This window comes from Podarcis gaigeae (genome assembly GCF_964106915.1).
Source record: "Podarcis gaigeae genome assembly, chromosome: 6".
Classification (NCBI taxonomy): domain Eukaryota; kingdom Metazoa; phylum Chordata; class Lepidosauria; order Squamata; family Lacertidae; genus Podarcis; species Podarcis gaigeae.
Genome location: NC_139682.1, coordinates 81,000,458 through 81,025,949, shown reverse-complemented (window position 1 = coordinate 81,025,949; position 25,492 = coordinate 81,000,458). Strand labels below are relative to the sequence as shown.

Sequence of the window (25,492 nt, the reverse complement as noted above, 5' to 3'; positions counted from 1 at the left end):
TCACATTGAAATTGATGGACTTTTTTTGCTGATTTTTAAGAGGGATATGAACTTTTATTTCCAACCATTTATTTAACAGCTGGTGATAAACCTGAATGTTTATCACATGGTGACCACAGCATTAGGTGATGGGTTGGATGTGTGAAGGAGCCACCATAGACCCAACAACACTAGCAGTACTTTCCCAAAATCTCATACCATCTCTGGCACCGCCTGAATTAGACTGAGAAATGGTTTTCTTTTTTCCTTCTGAAAATTTTGCTTCTTTTGCCCTTACTACTTCTTAAAGTCCACATTGGGCCTCAGCCAGAATGCACTTTCCTCTCGCAATCACTTTGTGTGTTACTTTTTGAAAGATATGAATGCATTTAGAGAAGTGACATCTAAGACTGCAGTTACACCAAAGTGTATAATGGAAGGCAGGGATAGGGAACCTTTGGCGGTCCAGATGTTCTTAGAATCCAGCTTCCATCAGCCCTAGCCAGCATGGTCAATGATCAGTGATGATGGGAGCTGGTCCAACAACACAAGAGGATCTAATTCATCTCATGCCTGATCTAAGGACTGTTTTATATATGCATATTTATTGTTTATAATTTAATGGTTTGGCATCAAGTGAAACTAGTATGTAGGAACAAGTCAAGACATAGAAGGAAACCATTGTTAGAGGATAGCTTCAAAGTGTACAGGAATAAACTGAGGCCTGTGTTTCCTATGCTTGGTTCCTATGCACCTGTAAGGTTTTCTCCATTTTGGTGGAAGTCATTGCAGAACAGACACTAACAACTGTATCACTTCACCTCACTTTATCGCCTCTGCTTACTTCAACATAATGCCTTTCAATGGACTGTGAACAATTCAGTGGCAATCCATCAATTGTGGAGTAATTAGATATCAAGTGATGCATATGACCCTATAAAATCAGAAGAAAAGGAATTAGAATATCAGGGTTTTGGTTTCCTGAGCTTCCATGTGTATATCTTTGCTCCGCAGGAGACCAAAATGGCAAAGAAAAGGATTCAATCTTAGAGCTCAGATCCTAGGTTTTCATATAGCTTCAGACATGAATGTAGGTGAAAAGTATGGGCTGCTACCCACATTACTTTATCTGGCATGGAGATTGATCCACCACACCGAAAGGGAATTTTCTTGCAAATTGCATATACTTCATGCTTATACAATAATGATTTTTATTTTATTTTTTGTATATGTTACAGGTTCATTTCTGTGCAAACACTTTGTGGGAACTGTGCCAACTGGTGATATGTCTGCGTCTCTTGCTAGTGATCCAGGTTAGTCTCCTCTGTAACTTTTCCATAGGAAATCTGTTTGTGAAATTGCAACTTTGTGTGAACAGACCTGCACTTGAGGGCTAATATCTGAATATGCATTCCATAAATACACACTTTTCTTTATATCCCAGACAAGGGATATAATTTAATTCATGCAAATATGAATTCTGAGACCCACTCCCAAAGTAATATAAATGAAAGGAGGGTTTATTTCCTCTTTCTCCCTCCTGAACTCAAATACCCTAAAAGTTGTAAGGAGTTGAGAATGAAGTCTTATGTATTACATTAACCTGCAAAATAAAACCAAAAAAATCCACATTGTGTGAATATGCAGTATAAGTATCTAGTTCCTCTATGGAGCAATTTATCCCAACCCTATGGAGTATTTTTTAAATAAAGTTTTGCAATTCTAACATAGTATGTCAGACATGGAATAATCATTACGTATTTATTTTAGACACTGATCTTTGCCAGATTTTTGGCCAGGAAGCTTTATCTTCAGATAAAGATTTTACTGGTATTGTTTATTATTTCAGTTCCTGCTCATGCTTTTCCTTCAGATTTTGCAGTTTTTAGGACACGTTCCAGCAAGGTGGGGGTGTGGAGTGTGGGACCAGAGAGGATCTGTCAAAAGGGAACATTCATATTTTAACGCAACATTAACATTTTGGTAATTAACATGGCAGTTAATGCTTTTAGCAGATGTAACAACATTAGACTTGTAAATTTTAATTAAAGTTAATGGTTCACGATAGCTGTAGGGATCAGGCATCCTCTCTGGATACTGGAAACATGTCTAATGTGATTAGAAATACTAATTGAAGAAAAAAGGGCTGCAAGAGTAATGACTGTTTTTCTTTATAATCTTGCTTCATCATTACAAACCTTCAGCAGTCCCTTAAAAAAAGCTTCAGTGGAGGTAAAGAAACAACCCCAGAGTCAAATATTCTCCTTGAAGATTTTTAAAAGGGGGTCAATGGAAAATCCAGAGAGTTATTGTGCACACAGAGCAATAAAATAATGTATTAAAAAAATAATTTGTATAACCCTTTTCTTTGATTAACCTCACGAGATCAAAATCCCAAGAAATACTGTGAACATATCTGGTTACATTTCACACTTTTGTGTTTAATTAGGAAATAAGAGTGTTAATATTTCCCTCACCAATCCCTAAATGGCCGCTCACCAATCCAATGGTGGGCAATGTTTGTGGCCCAGCATGGGGCTCCCCATCCTACTGCAGCCATGCCCCTTCCTTCTTGGCCGTTGCCATGCCTCTTGGCCGTTGCAATGGCTTCTGGGTTCCTGGCCAAACCAAGAATTCAAATTCAGCCTATCCATGGCGGTTAGGAGGGCAGGGCATTCCCCACGATTCCTCTCCAGGGCAATCTACCTGCAAAGCAAGGTAAGTGAAAATGCTAATGTGGGAATAGTTTATACTCATGTCCACCTACAAACCATGAAATCTGATAATCTGGATGTGGCTTTGCATACCCAGTGCTGGACTCAGAAGTCTTATAAATTTTGGTCATAGAAGTGAATTGAGGGTACAAATGCTGTGAGAATTTAAAATTATTACCGTTATGGGGTATAACAGATTAAATGTGGAAAGCCATTTTTTTGTCATGACACTATACCATCTCTAATCTCATGGGCAAAACATGATTTTCGCATCTGTATTTCTAATTTCAACATTGGGAAGGGTTGTGTATGATTGGGAGAGTGTGTGCTTTGCATGCAACAGGTCCCAAGTTCAAATGGGGAATGGAGAGAGCCGAAACTGGCAGATTTGTTCATCCGTACACCTTTATGCATCTGCTTCTGCCATTTACGAAAAGCAGGCATGGAGAGTGAGAGAAAAAAAAGTAGAGGCCAAGAAGTAGGAAAGTGACAAGAGGAGAGGACTAACTAGATTGTTCACCCCTGGTGCTGTAGCATGAAGGTTGACATCCAACTGAAATTGGCAAGAGCTACCTCTAAGTAAATGGGGTGAGAACTGCATTGAAGAGCCAGTCTAGCTTTTCCAGGGAGGGAGTTCCAGAGTCTGGGAACAGCCACCAAGGAGCTCCTTTTCCGTGTCCCCATAAAGTGTGCCTGTGAGGGTAGCAGGACTGAAAAAGGGCTTCCCCATAAGATCTCAAAACCCAGGCAGGTTTATATGAGGGAATATAGTCTTTAAGACAGCTTAGATCTAAGCAACACAGGATAGTTCCAGAGCCAGAGTGATACAGGAAGAGTAAATGTGGGGCATTATCCAAAATACATACTGTCATGAACTCTTGATACACCAGCCAGACTTTCTCCTTTCCCAGGACTGCCAAATAAAAATGAAGTCACAAGTACAAGCTCTCTCCAAGTTTTCCCTAGTTCTAGCTTGAAATTGGTTGAAATATACAGAACATTACTTCTGTGCACTTCAGGAGAAACCAATCTCTTTTCCAAATCACCTCTGGAATACATATTATAAGTGCTGTTTATCTGCCATGTGAAGGGGTAAAACAGCCACCATATTCTGAGGTGAGCCACCATAGAAGGGGCTTTCCAAGCTCCAAGGTCCTAAAGGTAAAGGTAAAGGGACCTCTAACTATTAGGTCCAGTCATGACCGACTCTGGGGTTGCGGCACTCATCTCGCTTTATTGGCCGAGGGAGCCGGCGTACAGCTTCCGGGTCATGTGGCCAGCATGACTAAGCCGCTTCTGGCGAACCAGAGCAGCGCACGGAAATGCCGTTTATCTTCCCACCGGAGCGGTACCTATTTATCTACTTGCACTTTGACGTGCTTTCGAACTGCTAAAGGTCCTAAAAACCAATGGTTAAATCAGTTCAGTAGGTGAACATCTTCTTTCATATAATAATTATTTTTCTGACAGGCAGGACAGGGATGCATGTTCCATCCACAACACTTGTTTAGCAGCACTGGAGAAGAAGGAAACTTTTGGCAATGTTATCAATTTTATCCTTAACATTGACCTAATTAATAAGTCATACCTGGCTTTTGCTTTCTCTCTTTCCACTCCTTTTACAGACTCTAATGATATTTTCATAGTGATTTACACGTTCAAAGAACGGCAATGTCAAGAACTCAACTCATTAGCGACTCAGCCACAGGAATTTTAAAGAAATGAATTATGAACAAAACAAGTGGCATGTCTCAAATGCTCAAAGCAATGTGAACAGGGAAACATTTGTGAGTACTCTGCTGACTGAAATAATGTATGGGTGACAATTTTGGTGGGGAAAAATTATTTACCTGATCCCTGAAAATTGTAATCTGCTCACTGAGAGAACAGAGAACTTACAGAGAACTGAACCTGTGTTTAAAGGGGAGCAGAATCACAAAGAAAGAGGAATCACCAAGGGAAGCCTTGGTAGCCATATCCTATGGGATTACTCCAGCTATTATGGCATAAATCACCTGGATTGTATCAGTCCTGGTAAAGTGGCATCTGATTCTAGATAAATGCAGCAGAGTTGTCAGCTCTGACACTTCTGTATTTCTCCTTCTTGATACAAACAGAAAACCCACAGAGCTATTGCAGGGGATGTAAGTCTTGCAGCTGCAGTGCTTTCAAATTCTATCCCAATTCTCAAACCTTTATTGTCATCTAGACAATATTCCAGTAAAGTTCAGAACAATAAAATCACTCGGCAAAATCTGCATCTAGCGATTAAAATAATGTATAACATTCATTAATCCTCATTTTGTTGCAGAAACCTGGTTACTATCTCCATCCTATCCCCACCCTGAGCAAAAAGAAGGAAAGCTACCTTACATTCATCTGAATGCCACTCCCTGTTAACAACCAACTGATTAATGAACTTAGATCAAATTGTCTGATACAAGGGGCACTGCAAAAGAACATGCATGACTGATTCTACATGACTCTGTCTACAGGTGCATAGTCTCTCTGCAAGTGGTATTTTCTGGAATCTCCCCTGTAGCATTGCCGAAGGTAGCACATTCAGTCTTGCGAGCATGTATGACCTGTGTTGATTTGGGTTGGTCAAATGGGAGAGATAAGTTGCCATTGGCTGTCCACATTGCACCATCCCCAGACTTGCACAGATGCTATTTCTAGACTTGCCATACGTCAGGAAAATTCTTGACAGGTCCTGGTTTTCAGGTGTAAAAATGGCATCAGGGGGGAACCCTAGCTATTTTTGATTTGGCAACGAGGTTATTGAAATTCATTGTCTAACAATCTGCATTTAATTATCTCAAATGCAGGATTTTGTGATAAGCAGTACAAGGAGTTTAGTGAGATACCTATATGTTTAATTTTGTTCACAATCCTTCTTAGCCATCCTGATTATTGATTTTCAGCTAACATGGCCACAGCAAGACTATTAGGTTCTGATCTATAATGCAGATACAACCAAAACGTAAACATTTGCAGCCATACTTTTGTTACTAAAAGTCTTTGGTTTCTTTCTAGACATAGGGCAGCATAGCGGACACAATTTGGTACACCATCCTCCCCTCAAAGGAAAGCTTCAGTCTTTCAGTAGCCTGGTTGAAGGCATTTATCCAAACTGGCATACCATATAATAGTTGTTCTATCCTTTACTTAAAAGGTGCACAGATCATGAATATATCACTGGAGATTTTGGAAACCGTGCTGATAGAGAAAGGAGTGTTGTCCTTATAGTAGAGAATTCTCCCTTCTGCCATGTATGAGGGCTTGAAAGGTCTTAAAAGTAGTTGCGAAGCCATGTGGTCAAAGCAACCACCGCGTACATCAGCTGAGCTGAAAGACTCCACTCTCCATTTACTCTGGTTACTGTTTGTACTGGTTTCTTTATTTCAAAAACAAATTGAGATCATGACCTTTGGAGGAACTTTGAGGTTCACTCAAATAAAACTTCTAGATTGTACAGAAGGCACTGTTTTCAGCCTGTCTCCTGGTGTGTTCCCCAACCTCTTGTTACACCATGAAGAATATGGTAGCTTTCACACAATAATTAAACTATGAGCAGTTAGAAAATGATGCTCTAAGACCCAACATGGGTTTCTCAAAAATAAGACATGCCGGTTGAATCTCGGTTCTTCTTTTTTTCCATGTTACAAGCTTGGTGGGTCAGGGGAATGCTGTAGACATAGTGTATCTTGATTTCAGCAAGGCTTTTGACAAATTTCCCCATTAAATGCTTGCAGAAAAGCTGTGAGCTGGATGAGGTAACTGTTAGGTGGGTTGTAATTGGATGACTGTCCAAAGCCAAAGAGTGCTCACTAATGGTTCCTTGTCATCCTGGAAAAAGTGGGAAGTGGGGTTCTGTCCTTGGCCCATTGTTTATAAATGACTTGGATGCAGGAATTTAGGGGATGCTCATCAAATTTGCAGATCACACCAAAGTGGGAGGGGTAGTTAATGCCGCAGAAGACAGAAGCACGATTCAATATGATCTTAGCAGATTGGAAAAGTGGGCCCAAACTAACAAAATGAATTTCAGTAGGAACAAATGGAAGGATCTACACATAGGCAGAAAGAGCCAGCTGAACAAATATAAGATGGGGAAAACCTGGCTTGCCAGTAGTACGTGTGAAAAGGATCTAGGTGAGTTTGGCATGTTTAGCCTGGAAAAGAGGAGACTGAGAGGAGATATGATAGCTATCTTTCGATATCTAGGGGCTGTTACATGGAAGATGGAGTAAGCTTGTTTTCTCTTGCTTTAGAGGAGGGTAGTATCTGAACCAACGGATTCAAGTTACAGGAAAGGAGATTACCACTAAACATCAGGAACGTTCTGATGGTAAGAGCTGTTTCACAGTTGGACAGACTCCCTTGGAAGGCAGTGGACTCTCCTTCACTGGAGGTGTTTAATCAGAGGTTTAATGGCCATCTGTTATAGATGCTTTAGTTGAGATTCCTGCACTGCAGGGGGCTGAACTAGACAACCCTCAGGGTCCCTTCCAACTCTACAGTTTGGTGATTTTATTTGTAACTTTTTCAAAGCATTTATATCTTCAGCTGTAAAAGCTCCCAGAGTGGCTTAAAGGTAAAGGTAAAGGTACCCCTGCCCGTACGGGCCAGTCGTGTCCGACTCTAGGGTTGTGCGCCCATCTCACTTAAGAGGCCGGAGGCCAGCGCTGTCCGGAGACATTTCCAGGTCACATGGCCAGCGTGACAAAGCTGCTCTGGCGAGCCAGCAGCAGCGCAGCACATGGAAACGCTGTTTACCTTCCCGCTATAAAGTGGTACCTATTTATCTACTTGCACTTAGGGGTGCTTTCGAACTGCTAGGTGGGCAGGAGCTGGGACCGAAAGACGGGAGCTCACCCCACCGCGGGCATTCAAACCGCCGACCATGCGATCGACAAGCCCTAGGCGCTGAGGTTTTACCCACAGCGTCACCCGCGTCCCCAGAGTGGCTTAAAGGTAAAGGTAAAGGTACCCCTGCCCGTACGGGCCAGTCTTGACAGACTCTGGGGTTGTGCGCCCATCTCACTTAAGAGGCCAGGGGCCAGCGCTGTCCGGAGACACTTCCGGGTCACGTGGCCAGCGTGACAAAGCTGCATCTGGCGAGCCAGAGCCGCACACGGAAACGCCGTTTACCTTCCCGCTGGTAAGCGGTCCCTATTTATCTACTTGCACCCGGAGGTGCTTTCGAACTGCTAGGTTGGCAGGCGCTGGGACCGAGCAGCGGGAGCGCACCCCGCCGCAGGGATTCGAACCAGAGTGGCTTACCACTCGATAAAAATAACATTTTGGGTGAAGGCTGCAGAACATATCCACACCATATATTTAAAGTGCTCTTAAAAGGTAAAGGGACCCCTGACTGTTAGGTTCAGTCACGGATGACTCTGGGATTGTGGCACTCATCTAGTTTTACTGGCCGAAGGAGCCGGCGTACAGCTTCTGGGTCATGTGGCAGCATGACTAAGCCGCTTCTGGCCAACCAGAGCAGCACACAGAAATGCTGTTTACCTTCCCGCTGGAGCGGTACCTATTTATCTACTTGTACTTTGATGTGCTTTCGAACTGCTAGGTTGGCAGGAGCAGGGACCGAGCAGCGGGAGCTCACCCCATCGCGGGGATTCAAACCACCCACCTTCTGATCGGAGAATTCTGGGAACAGTCATTTGTTAAGGGTGCTGAGAGTTGTTGAGATGCTTCACAGAACTACAATTCCTGGTAGCCTTAACAAACTACAGTCTGATAACTGATGATGCTGGCTGGGGCTGCTTTGGAGTACAACATCTGGAGGGCCACAAGCATCACAGCCCTGGATGTTGTTGTAATCTTATGTGTATCTGCATGTAGTGTCTAATTTGTCCTTGGTAAAAAAACCTGAGCTTTCCATGCTATATAGCAGTTAATAATGAGCTGAATGTTTTGAAGAGGGATAGTGAATTGGTAGAGCATGTGACTCTTAATCTCAGGATCATGAGCTGGAGTCCCATGTTGGGCAAAAGATTCTTGCATTGAAGGGAGTTGGACTAGATGACTCATGATCCCTTCCAACTCTACACTTCTGTGGTTCTATGACACAAGGTGGGGCTCATCAGTTCCATTATTGGGCTGTTTTGCTATACTATATTCTATAAATTAGGTTTCTGTATGGAAATATCATTTGGATTTTACCCACTGGAGCAGAGGATTAATGGAGGCATAATATACATAAATATGGCACAGTTAAATGGTTTCTCATTTGACTTACCAGCCCAACTGTAAATAACGCAACATATACTTCAGAAGCAGCCTTGTTAAGTGAATAAAGTATATAGTTTTGTTTAACGTCATAGGCAAGTACCGTACATGTTGTTGTGGATTTGGCTAAGCTTTCCAGTGCTGTGTTTTCTCATAAAATGCAAATACCTTAGTCAGAGAAACATGCCAGGCCTTGGATAGTTAAGTTGTGACATTTAAAACCTCAGTTCTACCTTTGTTAAAAGCACCTTTGATATGGAAACATCTTACAGTTCCTGATTTTCTAAGATGGGACTGTATGTTTAAATGGGCACTGTCAGATACAGAAACTGATGCATTTATTTTAAAAAACTAAATTGTAACCATAGAGATAAGTTAAATGTCAATGTACACTGGTTTTGTTCAGTTTCCTTTCAAGCAGGTAATTGTTTGCAACCCAAGGACTGAGACTATCAATCATTGTGCAGTTCAGAACATGACACGATTATCTCGCTTTCAGAAAGATGCAAAAGAGGCATATTTTAAAAGGGTGAATAAAGTCTGCTATTAAAGTTCACTTTTCGTGTTTGTGATTTTAAATAATAATTGAGAAATGCAGTCAAAGTCTGGGGAAATGGGTCAATTTAACCAATATATAAACTCATCTTAAGTTTTGGGTATGTTTTTTTATTATTAAGTGGCAAAATATTCACCATAAGAATCTTAATAAGATTCCATAGTTAGGCAATTGGAATCATAGCTGCTATAATAAATGTAATGGGAAGAGCTTCATCTATATTTCTATCTGTCATGCAGCTGTTAAAAGCACAGGAGCTATCTCTACCTAGTCTTTTGCCAACCACTCTCCAAGGCTATCTTAGACCACTGGGTTATCCTGGAGGTTTTTCTATCATGTAAGATTGTGCTGAACTGATTGTCTTATCTCAAGGTGATGATCACTCTTAGCCAACCAAATATAATGATTTAATGTGAAAATTCCTGCTGATTGATGATCTTTGACAGATAAATTTTCCTCAGTGAGTAGACATCCTTACAAATCCCACAATACATAGATGTTTTAGTGAACACTGCCATTTTCAAAATTCTGCATCTCATTAAGTATTGTACTTAGAAGTATGAACCTTATGTCAAATTTTATAATTTCAAGATCAAGGGCGTATGCAAATCTTTACTAAAGTGTCTTTTTAAAATGTCTTCTCTGTGTATCTGGATCTGCATATGAAAGGTAGGAAAAAGTAAGATTCCATATCTATGTCTACTGGTTAATTATAATTTATATAAAAGCGATGATAACATAAAAATCCCAACCACCACCCTTTCAATTTAAACGAAAAAAGAAGGCACTCAAAAACGGGCAAACACAAAAGCATGGAAATTGTAAGGTAAAACACCCACATTGATTTCCACATCAAGCAGAGGCAAAAGTCAGCAGTGGGCTCAAACTCAGGTGCCTGGCAGCAGGGTCCAATGGAGATACTGCTTGGTCTGAGCCATGCTGCTCTGAAGTGTCACTGACAGAGGAATCTGAAGGCAGCGAGCTGACCTGGTGGCAGGGGATGGGCTACCAGGGGGCAGTGGCGTAGCGTGGGTTGTCAGCACCCAGGGCAAGGCAAGTAATTTGCGCCCCCTAACCTGTGGATTTGCGCCCCCTAACCCTAACCCCCAGATGTTGCGCCCGGCCCCCCTGCACCCCCCACGCTACACCACTGCCAGGGGGCAGCTAGTGCATCTCACTGAAGGACACCCAAAATCAGGATCTAGTACTGAGAATATAGGTAAAGGTAAAGGGACTCCTGACAATTAAGTCCAGTCGCGAATAACTATGGGGTTGCAGCGCTCATCTCGCTTTACAGGCCAAGGGAGCTGGCATTTGTCCGCTTCCACAGACAGTTTTTCTGGGTCATGTGGCTAGCATGACTAAGCCACTTCTGGCAAAATCAGAGCAGTGCACAGAAATGCCGTTTACCTTCCCGCTGGAGCAGTACCTATTTATCTACTTGCACTGCTGCTTTTGAACTGCTAGGTTGGCAGGAGCTGGGATCGAACAACGAGCGCTCACCCCATCACGGGGATTCGAACCGCTGATCTTTCAGTCGGCAAGCCCAAGCAGCACAGTGGTTTAACCCACGTCAAATTCCTATACAATGCAGCATGGACTGGTGGTATGGGGTGCAGAACCCTTTCAATGCTTTTGTTCCTGAAACTGATTCTCTTTCGCCATTATTCACCCAATAGGGTTTAATTCTAGCCATGCAATCCCATTGCAGAAAATTAATTATGGATAAGTAGATTCAATCTGCCACTCCTTCCCTGCATTTTAGATCATCTCATCCTCTGCTAAGCAGAAATCCTCTGCATTCCAGTACACAGGTTACGCTGCCATAAATGTATACCTTGCTCTTATTTTTTATACTCAAAGATTTGAATGGTCTCTTATCTAGGCAGCTTGCAGGACATACTTAACACAGCAGTAGCAGTAGAATTCCACCATATATGCCTCTAAATCATTTCCTAGCCCACTTCCTAATGGTAATGGCATATCATATTGAAATGTAAGGTCCTATTTGTTATTATCCTAATGCATTGCCCCCTCCAAAACAGAAAGATTCACATTTAAGAACAGGGTCAAGGTTTCACATTGCTAGTCACATCATGGAAGTTACATGGTTAGCCATGTGGAGGGAATATGCACTGACTGCACTGCTCCTCCAGCATGCCTGCCATCTATTCAGCAGAGCAAAACTGGTATTGAGTCCTTAGGGATTAAACTGTTTGCATCCAAGACTTGGAATGTAATGTCATAATAAGTTCTAGCAAGCGCAGGCATTGAGAAACCAAAACAAATTTATGAGGAAATTCCTTTCCCTTAGGTTTCATAAATTTCCACTACTGTCATTATTCCATCACTGTCCAATACAATGGGCACAGAGTTCTAAGTAACTGCCATTATCTGAGAAGAATGCCTTGTTCAAGACCTCATCACTACAAAATTATGACAAAAGCATGTCATTGTCAATGCTGCTTCGTTTAAACGATTTGACCCACTGCAGGTTGAGGGTGATATCGAACTAAGTCCTACTTGGAACAGACCCTTTGAAATCAATTTAATATCACGCTGACTTACTTACTAGTTCCAATATTTTCTGTTCCCAGTCCAGAGAAGCATTAGATGCACCTAAGTCCTACTGAAATCAATTAGCTTAGAGGTTTAGGAGCACTAGCTGGCGAACCGATATTCCGGTCGTCTTCCAGTAATTACTGCCTGTAGTTTGTATAGCTACTTCTACTTTTCTTGCTGGTTTACTTAACTGTCCTCCTCAAGACCTATATAATTATTGTATTTCCAAAACAATATCTTTTAAATACTGCAGCGGTACCTATTTATCTACTCGCGCTGGTATGCTTTCAAACTGCTAGGTTGTCAGGAGCTAGGACAGAACAAAGGAAACTCACCCCATTGCATGGTCTTGGAACTGCTGACCTTCTGATTCGCAAGCCCAAAGAGGCTAGGTGGTTTAGACCACAGTGCCACCCGTTCCCCTTGCTACTCAAATATATGAAGGGAAAACCCAAAGAATATTCTTCAAACTTTTTATCTCCCTTCTTTGGTTATTTCCAAATGAAACTAACCGCACAAACCTTAGCATATTTACTTGGAAGTAAATCCTACTGTGTTTAATAGAGCTTACTCCCTTTTCAGTGTTTTTAAGATTGCTGTCCACATTGATGAACCAATGGTGGCCCATTTTTCATGATTCTTGGTAGCTGATCAGCTGTTGTGGGATCTTTATAAACTGTAGTGGAAGCATGATGAGACTCTACATGTGGGTCTATCATTCTTTGTACCAGTGGCATTCAGATTTTAAAGTACACTTTAATTTTGTGATTTAGTTGAGGAAGAAGCTCTCTAAAATATTGCTGTGGAACCTCATTCTAAAGCCAGAACCATAGTGCTTTTCAAGCACTATGTTCAAGTCCATTTCTTTTGGCCAACTGTACCCAATTACCTAAATGCTATATTAAACAGAACGTTTGCTGAATTATTGATGATTCTGGTAACTCTAGAGAAGAGAGACCAACTGACTTACTAATTTCCTCAGGGCCTTTGTTAGAAATATCATTGCTTATACTGCATAAATAGCTGATCTAAAAATGAAAGAGGTTGCCGAGGGGGCCAGAAGGGATATTTTCATGAGAGAAAGTGAAGAAATAAACCTCATTTAAATACTGAAAGGTATTCATTCATCTCTCTACAAACTTGCTTAAATAAAATTGCAGTGATGCTTCCCAGATCTGTAAGATGCTTTGTTGTGGGGAATATATTTCTCTTACTGAACTGAAATATTATTATTTTTGCTTGCTAAATTGAAAATGCAGTAGAAACATTCTCATTTTCATAGTACTACTTCCTTTTATTCATTAGCTCCTGTAGTCGGATTTAAGAAAGAGAAATGTGCATTACTTGTCAATGGAATTAATGCTTCATTATGAATTAAAAGTTGGTTGTTGGACAATTTGCTTCTGAGGCCCATTCTTCCATAAGCAAGCTGTGACAAGTTTTCTCCACATATAGCCTTCAATCACATGCCTTCTACTGGTAAGTTAACTGCTTCATAGATATGCAGAGGTACAATAAACTGTAGTGGTTTGAATGTGGACTAGGACCTGGGAGAACAGGGTTCAAATTCCCACTGAGCTATCTAGTTCACTGGGTGACCTTGGGCCAGTCATGGCTGCTCAGCTTAACATGAGTGTTGTTATATGGATAAAATGGGAAGGGAATGAACCATGTATGCCGTCTTGAGCTCTCTGGAGGAAAGCGGGGATAAAAATATAACAAATAAATAAATAAATAAATAAAGTTACCACCAGGAGACATGTTTTACAGGTGGGTATGCTTATCCACTGTATACATTTGTACATTCTTGCTTTTGTGTTAACTTGGAAGCTGCATTTCAGCATATTTATTTTGTGTTCATTATGTCACAAGGTCACTTAACACCAAATGGTATAGGTATGGTATATACATTGAAAGCATAGGTCCCCAGACGTTGTTGGGACTACAATTCCTATCATCTCTGGCCATTGACCAAAATGACTGAGCCTGATAGTTGTTGTTCAACAACATTTGAGAACCGAAGGCTGGAAAAAATGGTGCAACAGAGTTGAAGGAACTGTATTTGTCTGTTCCATTTTATACATGTGATTGAGACTTTGACTCACTGCCATATACAAAAACCTTAACAGGCATATATTAACTTCATATATTATAGTTGTGTAGTTGCACACCCTCAATCTATGATGACTTCAATCCTATGTATAATTAGACTAATTTAAGCCTAGTGATTTCAATAGGTTTAGACAAAAACTTATATATGGACTTCTATAACTATGTGAAGGCAGCTCCACTTTATTATTGAGGGCACAATAACGTAAGACCGGTCTTTCTTGCAGTATGTGAGAGACAGACCTGCTTGTCTAAATATTTGTATACTGTGCTGCATTCAGCTGGCTCTCTGCTGACTGCACTTTTAAAAACCCAGCTGTGCTGCTACAGGAATCACCAGCGGCATAGCCAAAGCAAATGTATCTGCAGTTTAAACTGCTGGGAGGGATGTGCAGAACTAGTTCAATGAAGGGAAACTGTAAAACTGAATACACCCCAGATCTAAAGTAAGAGTTGGCTGAACTTTATCAATCCTCCAACTGCCTGAAACTTGGGTCCCCAGCTGCTGTTGGACTACAACTCCCATCGTCTCTAGCTATCAGGACCTGTGGGAACAGATGAGGACCCAAGTTTGAGAAACACTGTAGGGCAAGGTTTCCCAAACTTGGGTCTCCAGCTGTTTTTGCACTACAACTCCCATGATCCCCAATTGCTCATCCTGCTTAGCTAGGGATGGTGGGAGTTGTAGTCCAAAAACAGCTGGAGACCCAAGTTTGGGAAACCTTGCTGTAAGGTGCAATCTGCCTCTGAAGCCAGGAAACTGGGGAGACAGAACCCACTGCTGCGGAGATGGGGCATTTGGGGATACAGTGGTACCTCGGGTTAAGTACTTAATTCGTTCCGGAGGTCCGAAGGGGGGAAAGCCCTTCCCAGCATAATCGATCATATGACGTGGTGCACGCATACCACTGGAATGGCAACTTTTTTGGGGGGGATACGTTATTGGGGTGGCTCTAGACACTCCCCCTCGGCCCCTAAGAGTCGGTACCTAGGTCATGAACCGAACCAGTCTATCAGGAGGAGGGAGTCCTTACTGAAGCAGGATGACGCGTGAAGCCCATAACGTGTGTATGTGTGTGCCTGCGACAGAGAAAAGAAACGTCGTGGAGCCGTTTCCCTTCCTTTCTCGCGCCACCAACTTTTTTGTAAGGCGAAGTCACGGTTACCTTTTTGCCTCCTTTTTCTGGCGGCGGCCAGGACGGGCTCTCCGCGCGTGTGTAGTAACCGCGCGCGCGGGGAGCCGGCGACGGCCAGCTAGTCAGCCTGCCGGGCGACGGGCCGGCCGGCCGGCGGCTGGGAAGGAGGCAGGGCCGGTAGGCGGTGCGCCCGGCCCCGCCTTCTTGTCCTCGGGGATGCCGGGATGTTTACAGCCTTGACAGCGGCGGCACCAGGAGACGGAAGAGCGAGAGAGCGAGCGAGGAGGAGGGGAAAAAAAAGAGGGAGGCTGAGGGCTGCGCTCCTTCTCCACATAAAACCCTCACCCTCCCCTGCCACGTACTGCCGCGTCCCTGCCTGAGGGAGATTTAAAAAATAACTGAAACCGACGCCTGCCCAGCCTTCTGAGGTAACCGAAAGTACCGAAAGTCGAGGGGGGGGTGGCGGAGGGGCGGGCGCGCGCGCGCTTGGTGGGTGGAGGAGGCTGCTGCTACTGCTGAGGGAGAAATGACGCCGCCCGAGGAAACGGCTGAGGAGAAGTTCGCAGGCCCCGCTCGGTAAACGGCCCCCGCCCTCAAAAAGAAACCCATCAGCCCTCTTCTCTTTTTCTTTTTGGCCTCGGCGCCCGCGCGCTCGCTCCGCCACAGATACTTCGCCCTGGACCTGCTCGTGAGCGTGGCCCTCCCACCGGGCGATCTCCATTGGCTGCTTCGTACGGCGTCCCCGCCTCTCATTGGTCGCCGTCAGTGCCGTTTCCTTCCCTCTCCCCTCCCCCCCACCGCTTCACGCGGTAGTTGTAAGTAAGACGAGGGTGTGTTTGTGTGGAGATGCGGGGTGGGGAGGGGGGGAGGAAGCGACTGCGCTTGCGCGCTTTGGAGAAAAGAGTTCTCTGGAAAAGGGAAGGCGGTCTTCTGAGTTGGCCTCTGTCCTAATGCCCTTCCTTCATAGGGGCTCCCCTCCTTTTTTTGGGGGGGGGGAGTTGTCAACCTTAGTTACCTCCTCGCCTCCCCCCACCCCGCTCCGTCTTTGGCCCCTGCATAAGTAAATAGGCGCGTATTGAAACCTTGGTAGAAGGCCATCTGCACTGAAGTTGTATAAGAACTTGCGCCAAAACTATTTTTGCTTGGGGGGGGGGGTTGCGTCTGTTTGCCCTATAATGGCAGGCTGGGGGTTGTTAGCAGTGCCAAGGGATTGGTGGGACAACAGCAGACTTCCATATGTGGCGTGTGAAGGCCCCCCCCCCCCACAGTGAAGCACCGAGCAAGGTTCAAGACCCATGATTTCTTCCTCAGGTGACCTAAGGACTTCTGATGTTGGTGGTGATGCTTGTAGTCCAGAAGGCAGGGTTGGGGTGAGGGCCCCGTAGCATGGTTCGCAAAAGACACCAGCAGCCCTTTCCCTGCTGTCGTATCTTTTTCTTTGGTGCAAATTCATATTTATTTATTTTTTGCGTGACTCAAAAGTGCATTGGCATGTTGTTGTTTAGTCGTTTAGTCGTGTCCGACTCTTCGTGACCCCATGGACCAGAGCACGCCAGGCACTCCTGTCTTCCACTGCTTCCCGCAGTTTGGTCAAACTCATGCTGGTAGCTTCAAGAACACTGTCCCACCACCTCGTCCTCTGTCGTCCCCTTCTCCTTGTGCCCTTCATCTTTCCCAACATCAGGGTCTTTTCCAGGGAGTCTTCTCTTCTCATGAGGTGGCCAAAGTATTGGAGCCTCAGCTTCAGGATCTGTCCTTCCAGTGAGCACTCAGGGCTGATTTCCTTAAGAGTGGATAGGTTTGATCTTCTTGCAGTCCATGGGACTCTCAAGAGCCTCCTCCAGCACCATAATTCAAAAGCATCAATTCTTCGGCGATCAGCCTTCTTTATGGTCCAGCTCTCACTTCCATACATCACTACTGGGAAAACCATAGGTTTAACTATACAGACCTTTGTTGGCAAGGTGATGTCTCTGCTTTTTAAGATGCATAAGGAAGCAATTTCTCCCCTCTGCCTCCCAGGTAGCCCTGTAATCCAAATTGGGATGCGCTGACTTACCGGCTTGTACTCCATTATACACTGGATGTACACTGGGATAGCTCAGTCGGTAGAGCATGGGATTCTTAATCTCAGGATTGTGGGTTGTCCCATGTTGTGCAAAACATTCTTGCGTTGAGGGGGTTGGACTAGATGACCCTCGTGGTACCTTCCAACTCTACAGTTCTTTGATTATAATATCTCCACCCTTCCCTTCAGTTTCCCAGCTGGGCTTGAGGGTATAAGTATTGGTGGTGGCATTGTGCCGTTCCTAAATGTCTGTGGTAGTATTTAAAACCCTTTTAATGTAAACCTCCAGCAATGTTACGCTGGTTAGCGGTTACACTGCAGCAAGAGACTTTACTGATCTTACAGTTTAGCCCTAACTGCCTGGTCTGAAGTAAGCCCAGTTGAATTCAGTGGGGTTATACTTCCAGTTAAGTGAGGTTAGGATTACAACATTCAATAAGCTTAGACTATGCTGTAAGTACAGTCTTAAATATACCCATCCTGTGTTGTTTGTGCATGTATAAAGCAGTGAATTATTTATCTGGAGGAAAATCATACTTCTCATCTTCCTGTTTGCAAGTTATTGCTATGTTTCAGTTACTGATAAAGAGCTGAATTTGCTCTATTACTGGATGCATAGCTTCCAACTCTATATCTCGTTGCACAGAACACGAGTTTTCTTGCTTTAGCATCAGCTGAATAACTTTGCCATTTATAAACAAGGTGACGTTCTGAAATGTTGAGGAGCCAGAGCTGCATAAGATGCTGAAAATTATACAGACCTGTGGTATTTAAATACAGATGTGCCTGTTTCCCCAATACCAAAGGAAACAAAGAAGTAATTCCAAGTGTTTTCTACAGTCTTTTGTGGCAGTAGCCAAAAGCCCTCTGAGATGCGTGCTTATAAAGTAGATTGCCTGTTGCTTAGTACGGAAGGGTGAGTCATCTCTGAGATGCTTCCATGGAAGTCAAGTACACATGATGAAGTTCTTTCATGACCTTGGTACCTCGGTTCAAGATCTCATGGAAATGACTTGTTAATTGTGTTTACTCTAGTTTATTTAAAGTAGCTTTTTCATCATGTACATTGTAGCTCACCAAAGCTGTAAACAGTCCATCAATCACGTTTTCAGTCTCAGGTGGCTTGTTTGAACTGCTGGTGGTTACAGACAGCGAATTGGCTGCAGTCAATTTTAGCGCATAACAAACATGATGTAAATTAATGGAAAGTTGAAGACAGGAAATTGTGACACTATAAGTGGTTGTGTAGGCAGACCCTTAAATTCATTTTAAGCAAGCATCTTTGCTTCTTTAAGCAAGATCATCTTTGGTGGCTGAACACTCTTGATTGTGCAGGATACTAAAGGGCCTGGACTCTGTAGCATTTTAAGAAAGATGGTTGTCTGTTAACTTCACTAACAGTTGAGGTACAAGGTGAGATTTCTTACACCTCTTTCCTCACCATTCCCTTTCTTTCCATTCCCTTACTACCACTTTTAAAGGTAGTGTATTTAAAAACGATTGGCTCTTACTTTCTTCATTTTTTTGGATTCTGTTCCTGGTGAATAGATGTTCCAGTGACAGCACATCTCTCATTTTCTGGTGAGAGATGAGCCTTCCAGAAGTTCCCATTTAGCTGAAGAAGGCAGAGAGGAAAACCAGAAATATCAACAATGTGTTATGATGTAAGTGTGGGAACTCAGGAATAAAAAAAAACAAAACTAAGGATTTATAATTGGTACTGAAAAAACTTATAGCTTGAAGCTATGCTGCTACTAAGCTCAGGGAGGCTAACTCTTGAGTAAATTGCATAGGATTGTAATCTTGCACTCAGTGGGGTTTTTAAGTAAGCATACACAGAGTTGAATTGTTCACTAGGTAAACTACTGAAAAGTAATTAATAGTTTACTTAATTTACTACAAATTATGTTCAACTATGTTTTATTTGGGACACGGGTAGCGTTGTGGGTTAAACCACAGAGCCTAGGACTTGCCGATCAGAAGGTCGGCGGTTTGAATCCCTGCAATGGGGTGAGCTCCCGTTGCTCGGTTCCTGCTCCTGCCAACCTAGCAGTTCGAAAGCACGTCAAAGTGCAAGTAGATAAATAGGTACCGCTCTGGCGGGAAGGTAAACGGCGTTTCCGTGCGCTGTTCTGGTTCGCCAGAAGTGGCTTAGTCATACTGGCCACATGACCAGAAGCTGTATGCCGGCTCCCTCGGCCAAGAAAGTGAGATGAGCGCCGCAACCCCAGAGTCGGTCACCACAGGACCTAATGGTCAGGGGTCCCTTTTTACCTTTATGTTTTATTTAAGGTGGACCCATTGAAATCAAACTTATGCACATTCATTAATTTCAGTGGGTCTATTCTGAGTATAACTTGGCTGACTACCACCCAAAGATATTTGGGATCAATGTACAACAATATTAGAGGCCTGTGTTCCAGGAGAGATGTTATAACAAAACAGAACTGGATTTTACCTAATCTCTCTTCAGCCCAATCCTATGCAGAGTTAGCCATGCCTAAGGCTGCAATCTTGTACACACTTACCTAGGGGCAAGTCTCATTGAATACAGTGGAGCTTAGTTCTCAGTAGGCACGATTAGGATTGCCACTCCTTTAAATCCATAGGTTTTGGCACACCTAATTCTGCATTGGGGTACAGCCTTAATTGTACCAGGGATACAGATTGTGAAATATTGGATGCAATCATGTGTGCATTCTTATAGATGTTATCTTCAATTATAGCTTGGTTTATTTGAATTTACAACCAAAAAGGGGAAAACCTTTCAAAGTAACAGACTAATGGAACACTAAAAATTGCCGTGTAGCCCTAAGGGTTTCTCCAATATCCTTAAAATGTTAAATTCCTTATAATGATTTATGTGTTGCCAGCTTTCTTTGTGTGACAATAGTGCTGTTTTTCATCCAATTATAAAATTCTTATACCGCAGACTTTTTTTTGACATGATAAATATATTTCATTGTGTCTCTGTTTCAAAGAAACAAAGGAAAATATTGAAGCCCAAGTCCATTAATCATCTTTAATCAGCCCATCATTTATTGCCTTTTCAGAAATGAAAAGTATTTTCCTCACTATGATGATAATACTGTATTGAGTCTCTAGTTGTCTTAGTGCGAATAGTGGAACGTCGACTATGAATGCGACACTTCATTTATTTGGTACTAATGTGAATTAGTTTTCCAGTGAACAAGTGTATTTGATAATTTTCAGGATGCCTTAAGGCCTTTGAAACTTTGGAACTCTTAGAATTGGTAGCCTTTTGTGTATAGTCGTAACATTATCACAGTGCATATATTAATAGTATCTTACTGGTGCTCCAAGACACTTTAGATTGATTGCCATTTAGATGCTGAAGATTTAAATTATTTTCCCCAGTCTTCCAAGCCTCCCTCACACCCCCAGGTTTGTTGTATGTTCCAGTTGGATGCTCCAGAAAGTTTTGATGCATGGCAGGAGTACTGTTCAGTGTTCTTTTAGTTCAGCTAATGAGTTTCCTACCTACTGCTACTTGTGTTGTTTCTTTTCCACCCCAAGGTCATTTATTCCCCATAATATCTGTACTGTTGGTGAGGAAATGAATAGGTTTTCTTTGCATTAAACTTTCTTTTACATTATAACCCTCAGTAACTAAAGCAGACTGAAAGTTTCATTTCCTCTAGAAGTTAAAAAATAAACAATAGCTGAAGGACCCTAATGTTTACTGTTTGTATTAACACATAAGATGTTGGGGAACAAATAGATTTAAATAGGCTGGGCAACTTGTGACCCTGCCCTCAGACCTGAACACGGCACACTACCTATGCATTGCGGACTGCCATATGCCTGCCAGCCCCCTGTTTTGTAGTCTCAGACAGCAAAAATGGGTTTATCAAGCCCCTGGTGGGGCACAACATATGGCAGGTGGGTAGCATTTAGCTTTGTTGCCACATTGTGTGTGCCTGAATGAAAAAGTCTCTAGGGCTGCAGAGTCTGGAATACACTCAAATATAAAATATTGCTGTGTACTCATTTGAAACAGTTGACTGCTAAATCAACAGTAAGCTAGATTTTAGAAGACTGGAAGGTATCTGACGTAATCCTAACCATAAAATGCAACAGTTCTAGAGGTGGAATAAATAGACTTCACTAATGTAATGCAGTTTGGGCATTTCTGACACTGTTTTAACTACACCCTTTGCTGTCTTCCTTTTTTTTAGCAACTGGGAAATAAGAGTTCAGTACCTTGCAGCAGTCCTTTTGGATTACTTTTTACTTGAAGCCAATATTTTTTAGTGTAGAGACTAATTTTTTGCTAAGTATTCTTGTAATGCTGAATTTACAAGCACACTTTCACCATAGGAAGGTTACTTGACAGAGACGAGTTTCTCAGAGACTGAAACTTGAAGGTATGAATATGAAATAGTTGTGTAATTTCTGTTTCTATAGGCATATAGACTCTTGACTAAAACCCCTTTAGCTTAAGCCAGGAGATAAGGGGCTTACAAATTCACTTGTGCAGCAAAAGGCATGGAAATTGTGTTAAGCTGCCTGTCTTAACTTCTATGTTTCATAATCAGTAAAGACATTCTACAGTCTTGTGTTTGTTTACAACTTGGCTTTTATACACCGAAACTTTCCATTGGTCGTCCCCCCCGCCCCCAGTCCAAGACCTCTTTCTCTGTAGATTGGGGCCAACTAAGAAGATGAGTTCAATGCTATGTTGCTAATGTATAAAAAGGCACATTCTCTTAAATAATAAACGTTTAAGTCTGACAGTTTAAGAACTAAGATGGACCCTTACAGTGTGCTTTCATTTGGATTATAGAGAACAGCATATATCAGTTGTTAAAGGTTGTATATTAGGAAAGTAGTGTTGAGAGGTGGAAGATATAGAGGACACAAGACTAGGGGTAGACAGGCAGTGGGGCAGCTCTTTGCCTTATGTATTTCTTTATGTTATATTAACAGTGTGGTTTAACAAAAGTAAAACAAGTAAAATGGGTTGGGTCCAACGTTAATTATCTTTAAAGTAGACTCACTGAAATCAATGGGCATGGCTAACTTAAGTCTATAAATTTCAGTGCATCTACTGTATCCAACTAAGTTCTGCTCAGTATAAATACAAAAATAACAATAAGCCAAATGCTACAAAATCCTAGAAGTAGATTATAACTGCAGGAATAAAACTGTATCCAAAAAGCTTAGCAAAACTAGGTATCAGATGAACATCTTTGGAGCAGGTGTTCCCCAATTGGGACTCTGGTAGCCAGCGACCTCATCTCGGATGGTGATGGCACTTGCAGAAGACCATCCAGTTAATAAATGGGTCATAATATATGAATAGGAGCATAGGGAGAGAGGCAAGCCTTCATATTCTTGCAAGTCTTCAATTGAATATTTATTTTAACATTTGTCCTAGGGTACAGGTCAAACTAACAGATCTGCTGAGTCATGTATTGCTCTCTTGTTCCCTTCCTTAAATATAGGATTGTAGATTTGTTATTTTGTAAGTCATCAGCATCTTCCCTTGCACATAATTGATTTACCTATAATTTTTGTTAACAGACCTCCTGTTTCATATGCTAGCTGCTTTAATATCCTGAGATGTAGATTTAATAACCTTCCAGGTTTCCAAAATCAAGCTGAGCTTGAGAATAGGCCCCGCTGAATACAGTGGGGCTTTCCCCGGAGTAAACACCCACTGATTTGGGCTTGTAAGACCCCCCCCCAAAAAAAATATGTTTTGCTTCAGACAGTTTTTTGAAGTATCAGTTCTCATCATTACCTTTCCCCAAAAGGTCCATGGCTCTTTTTAACCCGGGGATGCTTTTAATCATAATATTTAGCATTTATATAATGTGATTAGACTGTTCAAAGCACTTCATTTATAATTTCTTGTTGTAATTCTTACAACAGCTTTGTAAGTTAAGACAGTATTGGTATTCCCATATTGCAAATGAGAGATTGAGGCTGAATGTGTGTGTAGCTTGTCTAAAGCTACCCAGGAAACTCATGGCAGAGATAAGATTCAAAGTGGGGATTTCTTGATTCATAGCATAGTCTCTTAGCTACTACTGTACACCAGCATTTAGCAATCTAGATAATTAAACAAGGAGGAGTAAGTAGCTGCTGCTGGGGAGGTATTGAGACTATGTGCAAGGAAGCAGGTAAAAATCATCTTGATGAACTCCCTCCTGCAATTATTGTTTGCCTTAAGAGGGAAACTTCCATTGGCACCAACAGTGAGTAAAGAACGTAGGTTGAGTCCCCTAAGTTTACTCTGTAACAGTGAAAGTGCTTGTATAAGTTTTTAAAAATTGTTGAGATGGTGTTTACATTAATTAAGTCATTTTTTTCCAGTCTTGCCACTAATGTAAAATGCAACTGTGTTCTGCACAAGGAAGCCTTGACCCACAATCATGTAAGAGTAAATAAATGATTGTTTTGAGTTATAGCTTAGAAACTAAATTGAAATCTGCAAAAACTGTCTCACTTTTGGAGCCTTAAATTTAGCTTAGCCAAAGGTGTTTTTAAAAATAAATTACTTTGACATCATTTTTTTTTAGAGTGTTACGATAATCTAATTAAAAGAACTATCACATTGTGGTTGCATGAAAGAGCAGGTCCTGCTATATGTCAGCTTCACATATTACTAATATCCTAAATTCCTGGTTAGCCATTAATTTCTTTTGTCTGAAGCCATATTTTGAATTGTACAAAATCTGAAGGACTGGCGACACTGAAGTTGTTAAAGGCTGTCTAACAGAATAATGTAGGTGTCCTAAATTATAAGCTAAAGACTTTAGTGGGTTGTTTTTTTTTTAAAGCCAAGATAACTTTGCTTGTGCCCATGCATTCTATGTTCACAAGGACATATCCTTCAAGATACTCAAATAGATGTGGGGAAAGCACCGTTAAACATGTTTGCAATATTCTTATTTCGTCTATCACATCACATGTTCTGATGTTTGGGTCTGGCAGTGAAAACTGACCCAATTAAATCCTATAAACCACATGTTCAAAGGTATTCTTTTTAAAAACTATTAGTTCATAAGTTCTGGGACATGAATACTGGTGCTGAAAACGCTAGGTTCCCACTAGAACTGAGTGTTTAAATTCATTTACTATCCTACACTCCTGCAGTTTTGTACTAAAATTAATTAATAAAGCTGATGCAAAGCAATCATAGACCTTGTTCACACTACACAGTAAGCTAAACTATTTACTTAGTGAGATTGTGTGGGCTTTTGGAGAGGAGCTCACACTTAGTTCTTCTCTGGTCCTTTTTACTGCATTGCACTAAGCCATAGTTCCTTCTTGGTTATGGCTTGTGGTTAGTACTGTACCGAGAGAGGTTAACCAGGGGTCCTGGTTTAGACTGAACAACATGCTATGCCAAACCTTGGCTTAGTTTAGCATGGCATAGCAGTAAATAGGACTGAGGAGTAGAAAAGTGGCTACAAACTCTTCTCTGGGAGCCTATACGTTTGTGTGATCTCACTAAACCATAGTTTGACTTACTGTGTTATGTGAACTGACTTATAGAATTTTATGTTAGCGCAATATTGGAGGAGGAAACTGATGGCCAGTAAGTTGTTCAGTCTAATCTCCTGTCAGTAGGGAAGAGAGAGAAGGAACTAATCACTTGGGTGCTGGAAGAATAGGATCACATAGTTCTAAAAGGCACAAGTGAGTCAAGGCACATAATGCAGAACATTTCAAACCATTTATTATTATTTATTGTAACCTGTTAATTGTTTTTATAAAAGTAAATTAAAGTGACTTATAGTAAATAAATACACACAGCATGAAACAATACAAAGAAAAATCCAAAAGGCAACCCTATTTGTAAAAGACAAAATTCAGACAGCTCATGCACTGAATGAGACCGCAGGTAATTAAGAGCCAAAGGTCTGCAAAAAAAAAAGTGTTTTTGCACGGCAAAATCTGTAGTGACGCTAGGTAAGCCTCCCTGGGATGAACATCCCACAAGTGAGGAGCCACCACTGAAAAAACTGTTCTTGGGTTGCTACTTTCCAGACCTCCTGTAGAGGAGGCTCATGGAGAAGTGCCTCAGATGACAATTGCAGGGTCTGGGGGGGAGGCTGAAGGCGGTCCGTTTGTGCCCTGCAGAGTC

The 25,492-nt window shown here is 42.0% G+C and overlaps 1 protein-coding gene and 2 long non-coding RNA genes across 15 annotated transcripts in view; 2 read left to right on the top strand and 1 right to left on the bottom strand.

Annotated features, from left to right (window-relative positions):
- LOC310847531 overlaps window positions 1-15,444 on the bottom strand; it is a 38,812-nt gene extending 23,368 nt beyond the window's left edge. For 4 of the 6 annotated variants that reach the window (XR_014565864.1, XR_014565865.1, XR_014565866.1 and 1 more), the window contains exons 1-2: window positions 4,709-5,605; window positions 801-913 (exon numbers count right to left, since the gene is read on the bottom strand). This is a non-coding gene — a long non-coding RNA (uncharacterized lncRNA). Of the gene's footprint in view, window positions 1-800; window positions 914-4,708; window positions 5,606-15,335 lie in introns of those variants that run through there. The other 2 variants (XR_014565863.1, XR_014565862.1) reach the window with 2 other exon arrangements.
- LOC310847544 lies at window positions 8,274-13,206 on the top strand. Its single transcript, XR_014565887.1, has 2 exons — window positions 8,274-10,521; window positions 10,667-13,206. It is a non-coding gene; the product is annotated as an uncharacterized lncRNA (long non-coding RNA).
- The window catches only part of NEK7 (NIMA related kinase 7), an 87,692-nt gene continuing 77,596 nt past the window's right edge, over window positions 15,397-25,492 (top strand). For 2 of the 8 annotated variants that reach the window (XM_083745376.1, XM_083745377.1), the window contains exon 1: window positions 15,517-15,733. The gene's annotated coding sequence lies outside the window, so the exon portion shown is untranslated. Of the gene's footprint in view, window positions 15,734-15,762; window positions 15,882-18,670; window positions 18,787-18,921; window positions 19,038-25,492 lie in introns of those variants that run through there. The other 6 variants (XM_083745373.1, XM_083745371.1, XM_083745372.1 and 3 more) reach the window with 6 other exon arrangements.